We start from the raw sequence: 15469 nt of genomic DNA, 5'->3' as shown, positions 1-15469 counted from the left end.
TTTAAAGACTTCTTCAAAGATTTAGTTGGAATACAGAGGTAGGGGAGAGGTGGACCAAAAGGCACCATCAACAGTTTTCCTTATGCCTGCATTGCTTTTTTTGGAGCATGTGGGTGTTTGTCAAGAAGAGAGAGAACATTGGAGGATGTTTATTCTCTTTCTCTGTCAAATAGTGTTTCCATATGTTAGATCAGATGGTATTGCCTGTGTAGTTTCTGTGTAACACAGCATAAGGATTTGACATTCTCCCACATGGTTGCAATGTCTTATCATATTTGAGCTGACACACCTCAGACAGACTGATCAAATTACTATACATTTCTATGAAACTCCCAGTGTCTAATTCACTTATGCGCACTCTGTCATAAAGAGTTCTCTGTTGCTCTTCAGTGTGACTTTTGCTCCAGTAGCAGTGGTGGTTTACTTTGTAGAGCAAACATAACAAGTAAAAAACAGATTACCCATGACATTCTGTGACTCCCTATCACTGCAGCGCTGTGAAGAGCAGCAAAGCAGTGGCTTATGTTAAAGGAGTAGTTCAACAACAACAACAAAAAAAAAACTTCTGTCATCTTTTACTCTCATGACTTATTTCTTTAGTGGAACACAAATAAAGATATTTAGCAAAATGTCCAAGCTGCTCTTTTCCATTGAATGAAAGTGAAAAGCTACATTATGATGATAATTTAGTGATTTGATAAGTATTTGATGAGGAAAAAACACTCATCATCAGCACTCAATCATCATTATTTTTTTAATTTTTTTTTTTAGAAAGAACATGATTGTCTGATAACCCAATAATTTTGAATGACTTTGTCACGGAATATTTGCCTAAATTTAGCCTTTCACTAATTAACTAAAATGTTGTTTTGATGGAATATTGACTAAATTTAAAGAATATTTTAATCAAGAGTAAATTTGTGAAAATTAACTCTGCATCCAATCAAGCATATGCGTTGCACTAGGTTTGACGTCAAGGGTGAATGGTCATGCAAAAAAACAATAACGTTGACGTCAAAGCTGATGCTACCTGTCTTAAATTCGTCATGTGAATGCAACCCTTACTCTCTTTCAAGGGTTAGTTCACCCAAAAATAAAAAGTTTTAAAAAATATCCTGGTTCTTCCAAGCTTTATAATGGGAGTAAATAGTACTCCAGGGGGTTAATAAGGACCTTCTGAAGTGAAGCGTTTTTGTAAGAAAAATATCCATAATCATTAGCTTATAAACTGTACGAAAGAGTTGTGTTCCAGCGTATGATGTAGGTTGTAGGAGTAGCATAAGCTTAGGTGAGCGTAGACGTCTCTTGCCTTAACAAATAGGGCTGGGCAACAAAAACTTCTTATTTTAGACTTCTAATTCGTGACTGGTGTTTTGTTTTGCTCTATCCTCTGTGCTTCCACGTTCGTCAATACGTCATGTGTTGGGTCAGAGGTCACTCTTCAGCCGGAACTAGACTTGCGTGGCAGTTACTGTAAGCCAGTGAATATAGTTTATAAAGTTATAAATATGGATATTTTTCTTACAAAAACAGATCACTTCACTTCAGAAGCCCTTTATTATATCTTGCAAGTAAAGAATATTATTTATTGGATTTCTTTTATGATGGATGGATGCGCTTTTTGGAGCTTCAAAAAAAAAAAAATACATTTTAAAAAATGGTACCATTCACTTTCAATTTTAAAGCTTGGAAGAGTCAGAATATTTTTGTAATTTAACTCTGTGTTTGTGTTTGGCTGAAAGAAGAAAGTCATATACATCTAGGATGGCTTGAGGGTGAGTAAATTATGGGATAATTTTCATTTTTGAGTGAACGAACCCTTTACGCACACTTAGTGTGTAGAACTTAGTTCACCCAAAAAATTAAAATTATGTCATTAATTACTCACCCTCATGTTGTTCCACACCCGTAAGACCTTTGTTCATCTTCAGAACACAAATTAAGATATTTTTGATAAAATCTGATGGCTCATGTTCATGTGACTACTGTGGTTTAACCTTAATGTTAAGCAATGAGAATACTTTTTGTGCGGCAAAAAAAAAAAAAAAAAAGACTATATGTATATCCAACTATATGTAGTGATGGGCGATTTCAAAACACTGCTTCATGAAGCTTAGAAGCTTTATGAATTTTTTATTTCTAATCAGTGGCTCGGAGCGTGTATCAAACTGCCAAAGTCACATGATTTCAGTAAATGAGGCTTCGTTAAGTCATAAGTGTTTCGTAATTTCAATGGTTCACCACTGGGGGTGTGACTTTGGCAGTTTATCAAAAATATCTTAATTTGTGTTCTGAAGGTCTTACAGGTGTGGAACAACAGGAAGGTGAGTAATTAATGACATAATTTTCATTTTGGGTGAACTAATCCTTTAATATTATATTATCTGCAAGTACTTTTTTTTTTTTGTAATTAATTAATTTTGCATTTTTAAGAACTCTTCTTTTTCACTAAGGCCCTTGTTACACATTCACAGAAAATAACAACTGAATCATACAAAAATGCTTCTGGATTGTCAAAGCTCAAAACATGGCGATGCCCCATGAGGAAATGGATCATCAAAATGTCACTTGTTTATGACTGACTCATAGAATTGCATAGATTGCATAGATTCTCTAGTGAGGCATGATCCACAGGGTACATCACAACATTCAAACCCCCCTCACCCTGTGATATTCTAACGGATGCAGAGCTTACACGGTAGGCTAATTGTAGCACAGCAGTCCAGACTCTATTTTCAGCCGTCTCTAGTGAGGAGCCAAAGCTTCTCCAGCCTGAATATAGCAGTAGTGATTCCCATCAAGGGGCCGTTGCTGTCTTGAAACTAGCTGCTCTTGAAAAGAACTCAGAATAGAGCAGAATATGAGGTTCTTGTCTCCCGAGAGTACAGTTAACTGTGCCACAGGCCTTCAGAGGGGAGCAGTTGAATAAGTGTGATCTGAAAACAGGTGCTCTGTGTTTGTAACATGTTTCAACTCAGAGAGGTGGACACAGATGTTGAGAGCTGCTTCGGCACTGTAAGTCCTTTACTGAAGTTAAATCATAGATCTGCAGAAGTGGAATATATTATATATGTGTGAAATTCAAATAGAAAACAGTTATTTTAAATTGTACAAATATTTTTTTTTTGTTAATTGTTTTTTTATTTTTTTATTTTTTTCTGTGTTTTGGATCAAATAAATGAAGCCTTGGTGAGCAGAAAAGACTTCTTTTAAAAACATTAAAAATTCTTACAGTCAAAAAACTTTTGACCGGTAGTGTATATAATGTCTTACTCGCTGAACAATTTTAAGATGAGAATTCTTCTTGTAAGTAAGTCAAATATGTGTTAATTCTGGAGTGGCTTTCTGGTTATTTAATGCTAAAAGCTAATATTTGTTAGGAGGCACAGCTTATTTTGTGATCAGCCATCTTTGGTACCTCATGGTTAAGTCTAGAAGAATTAAAGTGGTTTTAAAGATGATCAGTAAATAACCTGCACCATATCAGTTAACTGCTGACAACTTTGATTTGTATGTATAGTAGAAATTGCATCAGCTGCTATTGGATATTTATTATATAAGTTACCTAGGTGAAAAAAAGTACACTTCTATAATATACTTAAAGTGCTCTATTTTCGCATACTAATTTTGTACTTAATATACTTAAAATTCTTCTTTAATACTTCTTAAGATAATCTTAAGAATATTCAAGTGTACTCAATTGTGCTATTATAAGAGACACCATGAAATATGAAGTAAAATGTGCTTTTAATATGCTATCTCTGTATTTAAAAGATTTATTTAGAGACCACTTGTAGTACACTATGGGTTCAAATGTACTATAAGTGGTATCTAAATATATTTTTTAAATACAGAGATAGCATATTAAAAGCACATTTTAGTTCATATTTCATAGTGTCTCTTATAATAGCACAGTTGAGTACACTTAGATGTTCTTTAGATTATCCGAAGAAGTACTAAAGAAGAATTTTTAGTATATTAAGTACAAAATTATTGCACTATAAGTACACTTTTTTTTCACCTGGGTAGTTTAGTTTATTACCATTTGAGTGCTCTATGTATGTGCGTTGATCAATGTTTAGGTGAATAAAAACCTACATTAAATCTGCTCATTATATAAAGTGATCATGTCTCTTCAGAAAATTTCATATATTAAACTGCTTTATTTATTTAAACATGACTATTGATTAAACTGCTTGATTCATATGGATTACTTTTATGGTGTCTTTTTGAAGATTAAAAGTTTTGATGGAATGGTCTATTAATGGAGGGACAGAATTCTCTCAAATTTCATTAAAATATCTTTGTTTGCATTTCAAAGATGAATGAAAGCCTTATTGGTTCAGAAGAGCATGAGAGTGAGTAGCTGATGTGAGAAGTTTTATCTTTGGGTGAACTGTACCTTTAATGACAGCGTACACGACACGTTTTCCTGAATAATAATCATCATGTGTGACTTATATTCCAAAGCGACTTTTCATGAATCAATTAATGTTAAACATGTAAAGTGCACACATTTGGATTTATGCCGAATGAGAGAGATACGTGAGCTTAAGTTTATTTGTATAGCGCATTTAGTTTCTGTTTTGCTTTAAATAAATTTGTTTATGCTTGGTATTTGTTGTTTATAATGAATGACATTATAATTTGATTTATATATTTTCCATTGTTTTGTTCTGAATGTTGTTAAATTTAAAGGCACAATATGTAATTTTTGCCACTAGAGGTTGCTTATTCAAAACATGCGTAACTTGATGATGTCTTGATTTCGTTAAATCATGGGAGGTGTTGTCTTCACGTCTATAGCCAGTGGAAAAAAATCTGATGGCAATCGTGCAGAAACCATGTTTATGGATGAGCTAATGTATCAAAGATTTATTAACATTACTGTATGAAGCAGGGTGTGGCTGAAAGCCGTTGGAGCAGAACGTGGCCGCTGGAGAGATTGCTAATGAGAGACAAGTGCGACACGCAGCTTGAGAGAAGTGCAGCTTTTATTATGACACAGACGAGCGCTTTATGCTTTTTCCGGTCAAGCGTATGTGGGGTAACCGGGTGTGCCTCATACGTCCTGAAAAAGTGAAGCTGCGGGCTCTTTGATCGCCCCCTGGAGGCTGGATGCAGTACAGGTCATAAACCCCACCCTCTCAATGCAGACGAATGAGACTTAAGTTAAAACATAAAAATAAATTATGCTTCAAATAAAATTTTCCGAAAGATGGTTCTGGTCATTTGAGGTAGTTGTTATCATGCTGCTTTATATTCAATTGTTCGTTTTTGTGATAAGTTTGATTTTAGCTAGCAATTTGGTGCGATAGAAACGGGGCGTGTCATTGTGATTCACAGTTGATTGACAGCTTGTCTGAGGACTGTCGGGGCTTCAAAGGGAGAGTGAAGATAAATAAATAACTATTTTCAGTTTCTGTGTTATTTCACACCGACAAAATGAGCTGTTCAGCAGTAAACTGTACTAACTGACCTACAGGATCTTACGGATATTTGAGCTTTTCTCGGTAACGTTAAATGTGGGCTTCATAAGCTAGTTAATAAACGTTATTAGTTAAGATAACACGCCTAACGTTAGCCATGACGGAAAAAAAGCAGGTGATCGTTATCTGGCAGTTACTAATTATTTTTATGGGTATAAAATAATAATTAGCAGGATACAACTAATGATAGCCTAATCTAATTAATTATAGAGCACTGTCTACAGCAATCAATCTCAAATTTTATTTAAAATGGCAGGACCGTTTCTGACATTTTAGAGTTTCTAGAGGCATATTATATTGAGTTCATCTAATGAATTTGCTGTTTCAAAAATATTATTGCTCTAGAAACAGAATACCCTATTATATTATAGGTAGAATTTTAAATTACATATACTTTATATAGCCTATTTAAAATACATCAATGATGACGCAGTCGTCTGGGTGGAAGTTTGATACCGCGACTCCTCCTCCAGGCTCCACTGACGATTCCTTCTGTGCATGCCCAGGTTCCAAACTGACGTTTTTGCGTAACGTGTCAGCACCCATCGGCGTCCGTTTTGGCTTCAGTTCAATACAATGGAAGGAAGCGGCGTCACGTCGTCCATCTTTTTTTACAGTCTATGGGGTTAACACAGTGCAGTTTTATCATATTAGACATATTTGGGTGTTTAAAGTTGTTATAATGCTACTCTGTGCATTCGTTTGGCAGCCGCTATGAGACACTTGTTGCACAGACACTTGTTGCAGTAAACTAGATTAATATTAGTCATGGAAAAACATGGCGGTAATCAAGAAAACGAGATTTAAACAATAATGCTGCGTTCCAGGCAACCCGTAACCTTTGTTTTTCCAACCCTCTACCTGTGAAAGTGCACTGGAACACAAGTAAAACCCGTGACTTCCCACCCATGAACTCGTACTAGATAGATGTACTCCCAGTTTTACGTTATTTTACCGTGCACTTGAATAAACACGCACCTGTAGGGGCTGCCATTGTTGTTTCGCGGGCATTACGCGGGGAGTACATCTATCTAATATGAGCTCTGGCGTCACATAGCCTGCAAAACAACAATGGCAGCCCCTACAGGTGCGGTGTTTATTCAAGTGCACGGTAAAATAACGTAAAATAAAAGGTATAACCGCTTCTCTTGCCTTATGCGCCGTTTTTCCTCCGTTTCCCTCAAATAAGCAAGGAGTAAGCACCTTTGGCGATAGAAATAATTGTAAATGAGCATAAGCCCTGTATGGTCTGCCATGCTGGTTTGTTTACACTCAGGCAGTTTGGCGCGAATTACCTGGAACGCTACAAAGTCGTGAGTCGTGGTTTGAAGTTGCGACTTACGGGCTCAAAAACTTGCCTGGAACGCAGCATAAGACTTACTGTGTTGAGCTATATAACATGATTCGTTTTCTGTCGATGAATGTATCCAAACAGTTGCTTACCTGTCTAATAAAACACAAAAAATATTAAAGTGTCTTTGACGTTTCCATGGTTTCTACAAAATAAAACCGGAAATTGAGAATGATGTCACTGATAGGCGACGCACACACACGGTCCATGTCCTGGTTAAAATTGCATATTTCTTTGGAATTAAAGGTTTGGTTCAGTGTTTTTTTTTTTTCTAGGCTTGATTGTGTTTTTGGGGCGCAGTTTAACATGTCTTAATGCTTTGTTTTTTTGAAAACGCTGTATTTTTCATATATTTTACCTTTATTCTACATCTCTGTTTCCACTGTCATATGAACGGCTCGTTTGACTTGCTTCTTCTATGAAGCCACTCCCTCCGAAATACACAATGTGCTCAGATTGGTTAGCGGGCCCAGTGTAATCCAGAGCCATCGTGATTCGCTGAAGCGTCCAGAAACGCCACGCCCCTTACCATTTGTTACCAGTTACGTGCGCTTCAGTTACATTGTATGCTCAATTTGATTATATTGCTTTATCAAATTGAGCCCAAATCAGACCCAGATGAACAGCAATCGCGGCTTTTAAAGGATGTTTAAGAATGGTATTTCATTTAGTATTTGTGTCAGAGTATTTAGATATTCTGTCACTGCTGTTTGTTAGCTTTCAGTATACAGTTTTATCCTGATTAATTACTGTAGCCGAATACATGACTGAGTAGTCACATTTTTGTAAAGGTAGGGTTTAATTTATAGCATGAACAACTGTTTGTCTATGAACATAGACGTTTGTTGGTATTTGTTGAAGTATGCACTAAAATTGCGCTAACTGGCTAGCGAAGCAAAAACAAGTTGCTCTTTGTATATGTCCTTGATGCAACCAAAAAATAGCAACAGAACTATATGTTTAAAAGACATGTACAAACAATAAAACGTACTTACAGTTTGAAGCCAATAAACAGCAGCTTCTACTTTTAAAGTGGGAACTGCTTCATCTTTCAGTAAAAGCCTAGCTTTGTGCAAATCCAGCATTGAACTCGTGTAGATTCTGGAAACTGTCTTCAGCGCCGCATCCAGTGTAGAAAATATCACAGATTATAATGGGTTCTATTATCTTTTGACGCGCCACACCGCTCGCGTCCGGTGTACACAACTCTTCCGCTTTCATTATGCTGCGCCACATGGCCTCGCCCACTTTGTTGCGTGTTCCCGGGGGCGTGTTTTGCAGGGTTTATGATGTCACCAACCCGATAAGAAGCTCGTTGTAGTCCAAACCAGTTGTTTTTGTAGGCAATAAAATGCCATAACTTTAAAAGACAATATCTCAGTTTGCATCGAACTTTCAGTGCTGTAACTTTGCAGATACTGTTTATGCTCAAGCAGCAACATTACACACTAACTAAAGTTAAAAAAGTGAAATCGCATTGAACCACCCCTTTAAACATTCTTGGAAACATTTAGCATAATGTAAGTACACAAGTCAACAAAATATATATCATTGTTCTAGTGGCTTTTGGATATTTTAATCCAAAAATCATACTGTGGCGATCAGGGCAGGCGAGAGCCGTGAGGGAACGGCGCGAGGCCGGTGGCGCGAGTGTTAATGAGCTTCACCTGGGAGGCGCACCGGCCTTGAGTCCCTCACGGAGGAGCTCCGGGAGCATAAAAGGAGGAGCGACTACCGTGGAGGACGAGAGAGGACCAGGCCTGGATATTATTTTATGTTTTATTGTGTTTGTGTGGCCGGCAGACGTCCGCGAGGGTCTGCCGGCATTACTTTCGTTTTTGTTCTTTGTTTATTTTGGATTAAAGTTACGTTGAATGTTCGCCGGTTCCCGCCTCCTTCTTCCCATATTTACGAACTGTGTTACATTGGTGCCGAAACCCGGGAGGAAGGAGGGACATGCTGTCGGAGAGCCCTCGCTGCTGAGGGGGATCGCGGTGCTGCGGAGTTCGGGCAGCGCGGGAGTGAAGACCGCGAGAGGCTGCCCGAGGCGGTGGTACTGGAGCCTTGTGAAAGGTGGGACGGAGAGCTCGAGGCCGTGCCCCTGGGACGAGGTGGGGTGGCTGCCGTCCAAGAGGGAGCGGAGGAGTCGCCGCCGTTCGCCGTGGGCCGGAGCCTGCTGCCGTCCGCCATAAAGGGGAGGAGCAGGGAACGGGGGACTCGCTGCCGGCTGCCCTCAGTCGGAGGAGCCATCGCCGGCCGCCAGGAGGCGGTCGAGGATCGGGCCGTCCACCGAGCGTCCAGTGCCACCGCATGGCACCGCGAAGAAGTGCCTCTCGGCAGGCTGAGGACCAAGCGGCAGTGTGTCGGGGAACCGGACCAAGATTTTTTTTTTTCTTTTTCCTCTCTCCCCTCTCTCGTCCTGTCGCTCCCCTTGCTTCCGTCTCCTTTCTCTCGTCTCGTCTGTCCTTACCCCCAGGTGCTGCGGCCGCCGAGACAGGCCCCGGGGGGGAGTAGAGCGCAGTCTCGGGAGTACCCCCCGGCCTGCGAGGGGCGATGGGGTATGTGGCGACCAGGGCGGGCGAGAGCCGTGAGGGAACGGCGTGAGGCCGGTGGCGCGAGTGTTAATGAGCTTCACCTGGGAGGCGCACCGGCCTTGAGTCCCTCACGGAGGAGCTCCGGGAGCATAAAAGGAGGAGCGACTACCGTGGAGGACGAGAGAGGACCAGGCCTGGATATTATTTTATGTTTTATTGTGTTTGTGTGGCCGGCAGACGTCCGCGAGGGTCTGCCGGCATTACTTTCGTTTTTGTTCTTTGTTTATTTTGGATTAAAGTTACGTTGAATGTTCGCCGGTTCCCGCCTCCTTCTTCCCATATTTACGAACTGTGTTACACATACATATTGTGCCCTTAAAGGATATTTAGTGAAGTGAGAAAAAAAAACACATTTATAGTTTGTAAAGGTTCCTCTTTATACCGGTATTTTACATTATTTCTGAATGTTTTTTAGTTCATCAATGCAACTTTGACCTTGAGTGACTTATAATAATCAAGTGCGACTTTTTTTCCAGAAAATACGGTACTTTATTTGGACTTCTTTCCACGAGAAACACAATACCATTTGGTGAGAATTTATTTTAGCCAGGATTTGACAGGAGGGGGTGAAAGATAGGATATGATCAGAGCCAGATTAACGCAAAGGCAAACTAGGCACGTGCCTAGGGCCCGATTGGCAGGATGGGGCCCAGACAGAGGGACAAAAAAAAATAAATTATAATAATAATCATAAAAAAATAAATAAAATGTACAAATGTCCTATCTACAACTTATTTCAATATTTATTAATTAACTAAAAATAGTGACGATGTTTATCTTAATCATAGTCAGAGTGGGTCCGATGGACTCGCCAAAACGATCACATCCTGTGGGTGTTGCGAAGCAAAATGCTAAATAAAGCTTGCCATAAAAAGCCTGCAAAAGTAATGATTATGAAAGTGACAAAACAGCAAGGAGACATTTTAATTGTTTATTAATAAACTAATGTTTTCTGAATCAGTGTCGGCTGCGAAGATGAAGTTGACATTACTGACTCTCATCATCTCCGTGGACGCGCTTAGGGAGAGAATGCACATTTCATTCGGATGATCATCAGAGAGCCTATTTCTTTTCGTTTTGAATTATTTAATTTAAAAGTAGACATTTCAAGCTTTCTATATATTTCTCATGTCTGTGAGGCAAGCAGCCGCTGAGTTTCGGTTCATTTATAAGACGCGCCAGTTCACGCGCCAGTGATCGCGCCGGCACCTCCATGTCATTATTATATTGCCTGCTATATTTGCTTCTTATTTATTAAATCCAGGCAATTGGTTGATGAAACATTGATTAAAATTAAGATACAAAACGAAATTCACTTTAAAGAAAAGCTTTCTACAAATCAAAACTGAATGAAGTGTTTAAAATCATGTCTGACCCATTCCATGTGTCCCGATATATTGCGCATGATGCATCTTACTCATGCTGTTCACTTTTCATAATCAAATAGATTAAATTTAAAAATAACATTATAATAGGCCTATTTAAACATAAATATTAAACTAAATACGTATTTAATGGCTACCAACACGTATACAGTACAGAGAAATTGCATGTCCATTTCATTTATTTAACATATTCAATATTGGGGGCATTTTTTTTAAAAGTAAAAAACAATAGTTACTTTCCCTGGTAATTATTTCCCTTTATAATAATGTAACTCTGTTATTAACTCATTTACTATTTGTGAGAAGTAACTAATAATTATAACTAATTACTTTTTTAATAACGTGCACTGCATTTGACACACAAGACTCACAGAAAAGAAAAGACAGAAATGCGCAGCAATATCAAGTTCCCTTTCACTCTTGAACAAACAATAACACACAGAATTATGCCTGTTTTGTCAAGTATCTTCATTAGAGTAGTCTTAAAAGAGTTAAATAACGTCTTAAATGAACTTAAAGAGTTGTGAGAAAATGAGATGCGCGTCACATCAGCGGGAGCTCTTAAAGTGACAGCAGCCTAATAAACCAGTTACTGTGATGTCTGTCATTAATGTTCATCAAAGAACAAAGCCAACAGAGACAATTGCTTTAATAAGGCTTATGTTTAGTTTATAATTTATGCAGTGAAGACTGCATAAAGTGTTTGATAAATTTATTCAATTACTATATATTTCCTACCTGTCTAAAAGGTAGGAAATATATGGATACATTTATTTGGGCCAGGCCACAGATACATTTTTTTTAAGCTGTTGCTTTAAGTTGTTTCTACATTAATTTGGAGAGTAACGGTAAAATTATTACAATATTAAAGAGGGGAGAAGAGTCAGGGGCCTCCAACATAAATTATGCCTAGGGCCTCCAAATGTCTAGAACTGGCCCTGGATATGATATACAATATTATTAACTAAACAGGCATGTTTATGTGTGTTCTGCGATGGTGCATTTGTGACTCTCAGTGGCATTGGGGTCAGTTGGCAGTGATTCATTTGCAGTCACTAAGATAGAACGGAACATCAGTGACTCACAGCAGGGCACTAACACATAACGTCACAGTGCATGTGTTACAGAGAGAGTATTTTGAGGGGCTGACTGCGTTGTCTGATTGTGTTTGGGAGGATCATTTTGCATAGTACTGTGACAAATATATTTCCTGAACGACAGATTTTGCACCATCATTGCCAAGGCTGGACTGTAGGAGCCATGAATGCACAATGTTCAGATTTTGTCCTAGATTAACTCGCACAGGATTTCTGTTCACCTCTTTTCTATTCTCTCAGTGTTCTTGTCCTCATGAGACTTCCAGCTCATCCTTCTCGCAGTTTGCTCTCTCTTTCTCTGCTTTGCCTCATTCTCTCTTCCTCTCGCTGACTGTGTCTTCTCGCAGTATGGGTGATTGGAGCTAGTCTGTCTCTGAGCGGGTTTGTTTGCGTATTGGGGTCTGTTCTCCCCTCTGGTCCTGAAAGACCTTTTCACAGAATCGCACTATGATGCTTCATGTCTGTAATGCTGAATGAGAAATGGCTTGTTTGCTTTGTGAGCTCTCATGTTTGATATTTCGAGTGCTCTCATATCATCATTTTTTTCAATTATTTTATTTTTTATCTTTTTCCCTGAGGTCCACTTATACTGTAAAGTTAGGTAACAAGGTTTTACATGAATATTTTTCTGCCTTCTCTGTCTGGCTCTTGAAATGATAACGGCTGTTGTTTACTACTGTACCTTTAAGACTTCTATGCAAATGCTCTTTTTTATGTGAATAAGTAAAGATAAAGCCTTTCACGAATGACTGTCCTGCTAGTTTGTGAACTGTGGCATCTAAAGCAGCAGAAAGAGAAAATATAAGTACATTTTATGCTTTTAAGAGCCTCCCAAAGTAAGTAAATCCCGTGAACACTTAATTGTACTGAATATGCACTTCTAGTGTACTTCAGACCTTGAAAGTTATTTCCTAAGCTGTTTTTTCTTTCTCAGCTTAAAGAGTCAAGAAATTGAGAAACAGAGATCCTCAAAAACTTTCCTTGTGATTGGAAGATTGGATTTTCTTCTGAATGGGTGTTTAGACATATATTCAGTGACATATATTCAAATATTTGTTGTCTATTGTGTGACATAAAGGAATTGGCTTCAGAGAAATCATAATCAAATACATTTTTCCTCTGAATCTTAGATTTATTTTAACAGTTTATAGGGCAATTCAGAAGTGTTGGTCGCATATATTTTTAACAGTCAGGATGTGGCTTGAAGAAAAAGAAGAAACACGGCAAGTTGTGAACAGCATGAATTATTCAAATAGTGTAATTTGCCATAATAAAATCAAAAACAAAAACAGTGTGCAACAGAGATTCAGAGTAAAATAATGAGCCTTTAGAACAAAGGTCTCTGTTTGTGTGTTGGACACCACTGAACAAAGCTAAATATTGTCTAGCCCTTTACAAAGACTGTATACACACAAAATAACAGCTGCACAATGAGGGAAAATAAAACATAAAAACAGAACATAAACTCTACTGACTGAACTGAACGCTTAACTACTTGAATTTGCACAAACAGTCCAATGACACCTACTTTGGCATGTTTGGCACACAGTAGACCTTATTTTGTGGATTTTATTACAGTTACAGTACATCTGATGTGACTGTTGAACCCCCAGTAAACGAATACCATGGTATGTAAAATTCAATGCTGACTATATCAATGATTTAAACTCTATGCTTTGATAAACTGATACATGAACATGCTGTTCCAGCAGCTAAAATATCATGAATCATTTGGATGAAAACACAATATACAACACCTAGTGAAACTAGGTTGTTGGAGTGCAGCGTTTCAGTGGAACGAAATGATTTTGTGACATTTCTTTATCTCATATATTATTTACTTATTTATTCATGGCCTGGCACATTGAAATGATTTACTATAGTCACACCAGTGATGGCTGGTGCTTATCAAGTGGGGGGAGCCCATGTTACTTATGAATGGAAAAATTGCATATACATACAGTATATCTCTCTTTTTTTTTAATTTGTTGCATGCAATGTTGCTTCTAAAGCATCTGCTTCTCAGAATCTGAAATTGCTTAATAAAAATACTTGACTAAGCTCAATACTGTATTTAAAAAATATTTACAGACATGCAAGAAATAAGACTATGGACAATTAAATGTGTTCCGACACATCGTCTAATTGCTTGTCTATATCTGATGACTTTCCTGGCTATTGATTATGTTAATAATTAATTGATTCTATTAATTTTATATATATGTATTTATTTATCATATAATAAGCCATGTAATTTATTTATATTCATCATTCAAAAGTTTGGGGTCAGGAAGATTTTTGTGATTTTAAAGAAATGAATACCTTTATTTAGCAAGGATGCATTATATTGATGAAAAGTGATTAGGGCTGCAACAACTAGTTGATAATGAAAATCATTGACAACAAATGTCATTAGTGATTAGTCTCGACTGCCAGCCCTGCACGCAAAACTTGCTCTAGTCGTGTCAAATTAGTAATCACAGGACTGAATAATGATTTCAATGGACAAAATGCAACTAAAAATAGTGGAGGCAACAGAAGGAGCTGCTGCGGGAAAGGTATGTGTTCCAAGCTGCTAAAAACATGAGAATTCTTTATTTTAAGCTTCAAGCTAATGCATTAGCGCAAGGGCGTAGATTTGTTTTCAACATTGGGGGGGTTGAACGCTGGTTTGCTGCCTGTTATTTTTTAATTAAAAAATAATAATAATCTGTTTTATGTGTAGCGTTATTGGATAATTTATTTCTTCTTTATCTATCTATCTATCTATACTTCATAACTTTATGAAATGTATGTATAACCATTCATAAAATTCTAACATGACTGTGATTCTAAAAAGAAAGAAATTATGTCAAATATTGAAACCGCCAGTAAGCGGCAGCGATTCGCTTTTTTATTGAGTTAGTAACATAAATCGTTCATTCAGCCAATTCGTTCAAAAGTCAGATTAATTTAGGAAGAAAACAAACACCGATGTGAATACTTTTGTCATTGATAATTACAGACACTATTGAAAAATGAACTAACAAAACAGGCGACTATTTTGGATACTGGTTACAGTTACACTGATAGTTATGGCTAAATTGCAATGGATTAGCTAGCTAAAGTGTACTTAGCTATTACAATATTCTCATACCTCCTTCTCAGTACATGTTTTATTCTTTTTAATGTCCCTCTTTGAACAGAAGTTTAATATAGTCGGCTGGGCAACGGTTCTCTTCATTTTTTGGTGCTACCCGTACTCTCCATTCAAACATTAGAGCGCCACTCGCGTTGTTTTGGTGAAAGTGTGATGCGCATTGGTTGGGCGTTACCAATCGGTTCAATGGAGGGAGAGTATGTTTTTTTTTTTTTTTGTCTAATTTATTATGACAAACTCATATTTGAATAGAAACAAAATTATTGTTACAAAATAAATGAATTCTACATATTTTTCATTTGATCTACTGTGATTTTCATGTTGAAATATTGGGGGGGTTGTAACCGAAGCATTTGAATTTTGGGGGGGTTACCTCCCCCCCACCCCCCCACAAACTACGCCCCTGCATTAGCG

At 37.7% G+C, this 15469-nt stretch overlaps 1 protein-coding gene across 6 annotated transcripts in view; it reads left to right on the top strand.

The window, feature by feature from the left end:
* Window positions 1–2754: 2754 nt before the first annotated feature.
* Window positions 2755–15469, top strand: part of large2 (LARGE xylosyl- and glucuronyltransferase 2) — a 157218-nt gene continuing 144503 nt past the window's right edge. For 5 of the 6 annotated variants that reach the window (XM_067389687.1, XM_067389683.1, XM_067389682.1 and 2 more), the window contains exon 1: window positions 2755–3015. The gene's annotated coding sequence lies outside the window, so the exon portion shown is untranslated. The remainder of the gene's footprint in view (window positions 3016–15469) is intronic. The other variant, XM_067389688.1, reaches the window with a different exon arrangement.

This window comes from Chanodichthys erythropterus, chromosome 7 (genome assembly GCF_024489055.1).
Source record: "Chanodichthys erythropterus isolate Z2021 chromosome 7, ASM2448905v1, whole genome shotgun sequence".
Classification (NCBI taxonomy): Eukaryota; Metazoa; Chordata; class Actinopteri; order Cypriniformes; family Xenocyprididae; genus Chanodichthys; species Chanodichthys erythropterus.
The sequence above is the reverse complement of the archived record's forward strand: the minus strand, read 5'-3'. Positions and strand labels throughout refer to the sequence as shown.